Genomic DNA, 6,000 nt, shown 5'->3' with positions numbered 1-6,000 from the left:
CTATGGTCACAAGTCCCCTAGAACTTAGAACTACTTAAACCTAACTAACCTAAGTACATTGCACAACACCCAGTCATCACGAGGCAGAGAAAATCCGGGACCCGCCGGGAATCGAACCCGGGAACCCGGGCGCGGGAAGCGAGAACGCTACCGCACGACCACGAGCTGCGGGCCCTTCAGAACGGTTTTAATAACTGACAATTCGTTTAACTTTGAAAATATTAACAGCCAATTGTCACCAGGGCTTTAGCCAAAATAAAATTGTCAGAAGAGACAGGTTGAGATCCAGTCGCACCTAGATTGCCGATTGAAATTAAGAGGTTGGTTGCTTTGAAGTAAGCCTTATCATTGTCATATTGTTTGCTTCTCTGTTTAACCTTTAAGCACAGGTGCGTAAAAAAAAATGAAATGAGGGTATGGCATCTTTGGTAGGTCCCAGCCGGGGACGTTCGGCCGCCAAGTGCAAGTCTTATTTCAGTCGACGCCACATTGGGCGACTGGCGCGCCAGTGATGAGGATGAAATGTTTATGGGGACAACAAAACACCCAGTCCCCGAACGTAAAAAAAAAGTCTCCAGGCCGGCTGAGAACGAACCCGGGCCCGCTTGCACAGGAGGCGAGCACTTTACCACCCAGCTAAGCAGGCGGACACACGTGCGCATCTTAACCCCGAACCTTTCGACTTACATCTTACAAATTAAAAGTTAAGTCACCTTGAGTGAGTAACTGAATCACTCTTGTTATAAATGGTATTTACATAGTTTCACGCGTTGCAGAAGGCATTTAATAAGGCAGACCGTTTCCTGCACGGTAATAAACACCGCTGTTCCACCAGGTAACGGCCGGGCTGCACGTCCGGCCGTCTTGTAATCACTGTCATATTGTTTGCTGTTTTTGCAATACAGCACTTCAGATTTCTATTGCAAAGATTAAAAGCTTATTCAAGTTAAGGTTTAAGGTCAAAATAATTTTGCCAATTCGTTCATTTTCCTAAATAAAATTTTATGTTAAATGCTTAGATTATCTGTAAAACACAGTTCATATAGTGTTAAATAAACAGGTTTTGTGAAAAGATAGTTATACTGGTGATTTCTCCCTTCCACGTTTTCCTTAATTCCAGTAAGTACCACGTATCACCTAGCGTGTCAGATACTCTGAAAGTGCATTTCAACGCAGACCAATAATACGGAATATATGGAGATATCTCTCTTCAGTAAAGAGTCACGAGATGTCATATTGGCTTTCATTTGCAGCCCATATGTGTATATGCAGTTTCTAATCACCATAAGATTAAGGATTTCTCGATGATCCGTCATTAATTCTGCCACTTCTTGTAATTAAATACGGTAAATTTCGTACTGGTGCTTAAAGAGTTATTATAACTTGCGTATTATGAAAGTACGCCGTTTCAGGGTAACGGCATATGAAGAATACACAAATACATTGTTCCTTATACAATGTGTTACGATTAAAAGTCAGTTAATAACATATCTACGATTAAAGCTTGCAGTAGAGGTAAAATGCAAAGTAATGTCATAAATGTTTCATACACCGTATAGGGTAATGAGCAGAGACGCCCTGAACTGTAAGGTAACAGGAGATTCGTTGCTGGATCCAAACGTTTCTTTTTACTAATCTTCGTGGTTCTTAAAAGGTTCTCGTACTTTCTTAGTAGTTGAATAGAGGTGTATTCTATAGTATTCGATGTTATTTGATGCGTTTGTTTCGTTGGCTTTCACTGCTTGCAGTAAGATATTTGCACTTTCTTGTTTCAAATTTTATATTTCACATGCTGTAAAGAAGCTATTTTTGAATAAGAACAGTGATCATGTAAGAATGACCTTAGGGTTTTACTAAAAAGTGAGAATGGTGAAATAATTTTTACCTTATGTGAACAACCACTGTAAATTTGTATCGCGCTATTTGGAAAGGAACTTTGTAATCCGATGTGCTTATTGACTGGGTATCGTAATTTCCTTTTTTCCTTATAACACGTCGATGGTTATTTTAAGTTTTCGTTTGTGTATGCTATAGACAGAACAACATGACTAGCACATGGATAATAGAGTAAATGAGTGTACTAGTCAGTCGCTGCACGGTTGCGAACGAGGGACTTCTAAGCATAGTCGTGAGCATGGGTCACGAGAATCATGTGTGCAGTGATTGTGTCGGTCGGACGTCACAACGGTCGCTAAATTTTGGTTTTATGGGGGATACAACTCACTGTACGATGTGCGAATGGTGCGCTGTCCGTGTTTGTTGGCCACAAATTCTGCTCGGAAGTCTACCGTAGTCCAGCAGGTTATGGTTGTGTCTTGATGGTGCACAGGAGTACGGGCGTGTGCGATGTGAATGAGAGCAGTTCAGTATGTCAACCACAACCTGTGAGCATGGTCAGTTGTATTAATCCTGTGTGTCTCTATTGAGTTCTGTCTCAACCTGTTTTTACGCGGGCGCTGAAGACCTAGCGTCGTGCACCCATACAAACTTCCCCATCCTCTACTGAGTTGATGTTACATAAAATAATTGTCAAACAGAGCACTACGTCTTCATAATCTTCTACCTGAACTCCTCTCAAATCCTACGCCACACCTTCGTATATCCGTCTTCCATAATTTCGGATGGAGACTGGAACAACAAGAGGTCAGTACGTATATGAGAATTAACGGTAACATCTTCAACCATTCGTCTGAATTTCCTCATGCAAATGCGAGCGGTTTCGGTGACATACCGTATGTCATTAGGGTCCTCTATTGACATAACCGGGACATGTAACTAATTTTATATACTGCCATAATAGGGGATTAAAAACAAACTCTGTGTATGCAAACCGCCTCATGCATAAAGTGTCGGCTACACACATCAGACAGCTACAAGTGACTAGAAGCTATTTGAAGTTTGTAGCGGGCGCTTCAGGTATGAGCAGACCTGTGGGCATCAAGAGTGATTTTTAGCCCATGTTATGGAAGCATGCAAAGTTGACTGTATGTCCAGTTTTTGCCAGTAGGGGAGCCTGGTGAGGGTGCAGTGTCCCACCGAAACAGGTCGCGTCTGAATAAAGACAATTCAAACACAAAGATGAAAGTGTTACCATTAATTCTCCAATGCTACACTATCTTCATTCATATAGAAGATTTACTCTTGTGAAATCAGATGAAGCTTTCTGAAACATTGTATATATTGCGGCTGCAGAACACTCGTTTCGCCATTTGTGAATTGTTTTACTGCACACACAAGTTTTAGGTGACAACCACCATCTGTTTGCAAACGCTGATACGCTGACAATGCCACCTTACGGTCATTAGCGTAGAGGTCTGGAAAAAGTGGTCATGTCCAACGTTTCACGGAGCCCTCCGAGTACACGATGAAGACGCATCCCAGCAGTTTGCTGGTGAAAATACTCACACAGGGGTTCAGATTGGGACTGTTGATATTTTCAAAAGTATTGGTAATCCGATATATAGATATTTAGAAAATATCGGTATGTCAACGAAAAATATCGACATACCAGCAAAAATATAGGCTGCAGTTGTAAATATTCTGCCGGTTTTAGAGCTGTATATTTAAATATTGACTTACTATTAGACATTCTGTAAATCAACAAGCTAGCAGTCTGTCTGTCCCTCTTAGAGCGAAAATTGAAAGGAAAACGATGCACATTCACGCTTAGAGACAACCGCTTTGCAAACAGTGGTAACTGGGTCTCGTGGCACAATGATATGTGTCCGACGGGTCCGTCGTTTGATTGTGTCACATACCAGATTTGTCGGGAAGAATTTTTTTTTTTTTTTTTCATTTCCACCAACGCCTCCGATCTACCAGTTGTAGGATCAAAATTGCGTGGTGAGATTAAACGCTGCACTTTGTTGGTAGCGCCGAGCGCCGATTACGTCAGCATTTCACTTCACACGTCGCTGCCCTCCGGAAAAGCCAATCTTGTCATTTAGATTTTTGTTTTGTAATGCAAGTGGTGTGCTATTTCTTCATATCAGTAATCTTGTTATTCCAGTCACACCGCCACCCACGAGTGCAATCGGACTTGCTTTGTGCCACATACACTTGCTTGACGCAGTCAAAGAGAAGGATCGGACGTGATGAAAGCTCAAAAAGTAGAACGACTCCGTCACACAGTGAAAGTAAAATTATGTTCTGCTACAGTTTCAAAAGAATAACTAGAAATATTTACCGAAAATTATGAACAGATATAATATAAAATAAAAATATCGACACTCGATATATGGGGGAGATATTATAGCTGGTATAGGTCGATATTTTGGAGGAAATCGATATGTGAGTATATGGTTATTTTACCAAGGGGCCTAATTCATATTTCTGCCTTGCTTGAAAAACTTACGTTATGTCTTGTGAACTTGGAATTATGGAAGATTTTTCCTTTCCGGTGGCGATACCTTCAAAGCGGCTGAGTCTCCGGACATTGCATGTACATGTATAGTACACAAAGTATCTCATAATATGTGTGGCCAAGCTAACTTGTGTACCACAATTTTCCTCTTTCCTATATCTATCAGCCGCGAGTGATACGCTGGAAGAACGATTGGTGATAAACCTGTGTACAAGCTCGAATTTCTCTAATTTTTGGTGCATGGTATTTTCGCGACACATACGTAGGAGGAAAAAATAAAATTTCTGTCTCTTCTAGGGAAATTTTCACACGAAATTTTAACAGTAAACTGCACCGCGATGTACAACTTTTCTCTTGTAACGTCTGGCCCCAGCGTTTGATTAACATCTCCGCCGCACTTTCGCACTTACTAGACGAACCTGTAATGAAACGCGCTGCACCTGTTTGGCTCTTCTCTAATCCTTCCGAATGTCCTTTCTGGAACGGGTCCGACACTGATGACAAGTTCTCACATCAAAAAAGGTTTTGTAGGACACCTTCGTGTGCGGACCACACTTCCTTCGTGGGTCGTCGGCGCTGGAACACTGGAACGTAACATGGCAAGTGTTAAAGCGTGCAGTTACAACAAGGGCCATAGTTGTAGACGAAGCACAAATGTAATTAAAACGGTTCTCTTTTGCCGCACAAAACCAATACACGTCACTTAGCATATTAAACAGTCTGCGCTTGATAAAATTTCGTTTGCATACATTGCGTCGAATTTACGCTGACGAACATTTCGTTATTCTGCCGCACTCTGAAGTACCGCCACACTCGCCAACAACAGCCGCTGTTGTCCCACCCGAAAATCGATATTCGCACTTGACAGTTAGCTTCTCATTTCCAAAATAATGTTCTGCTGCAAATATGAGAAGTTGGGAAGCATGAGTTGCTACATGATGAATATAAAATGATAACATTAATTTTAAAAGAAATAATGCCTTAGAGCACAAGATTACGATGGAAAAAATATTACTCTCCTCTGACAGACCCCACTTGTGTTGTGGCACTGTAGGTGGTGAAGAGCCGGTATCACGTGAGGCTCCATCACTGACCCAGGTCATGGCAGAGAAGCGGTGTTTAACGTCCCGTCGACAACGAGCTCTTTAAGGGCAGAACACAAGCTCTGATTAGGGCAGGATGGAGAAGGAAGTCGGCCGTGCCCTCTAAAAGGAAGCATCCCGACATTTGCCTTAAACGATTTAGCGAAATCACGGAAAGTATAGATCAGGATGGCCGACGCGGATTTCAGCCGTTGTACCCCCGAATGCGAGTTCAGGGTGCTAACCACTGCGCCACCACGCTCTGTGGTGTGTATGTGCCCTTCGGTTATGTGGAACTACAGCAATAATGCTGGTAGGCAGAGAGGAGGTACCGTTTTTGGACTACCCATGATCACACTGCGAGTGAAGTTGCCGGACTGATTTCGTGTATCAACGACGAAAAATTTCCCATGTTTCCAACTGTGAAGCACTAGCAGAAAAGTAACACACGGTAAGAACAGCTTCCGCAAACAGATCCCATCCCAGGGGCGGAGAAAACTATCGCCTCCTGTCAGTGCCAAATAGTTTCAAAAATGGTTCAAATGGCTCTGAGCA

The sequence above is a fragment of the Schistocerca americana genome, chromosome 4, assembly GCF_021461395.2.
Source record: "Schistocerca americana isolate TAMUIC-IGC-003095 chromosome 4, iqSchAmer2.1, whole genome shotgun sequence".
NCBI classification, from domain to species: Eukaryota; Metazoa; Arthropoda; class Insecta; order Orthoptera; family Acrididae; genus Schistocerca; species Schistocerca americana.
The sequence above is the reverse complement of the archived record's forward strand: the minus strand, read 5'-3'. Positions refer to the sequence as shown.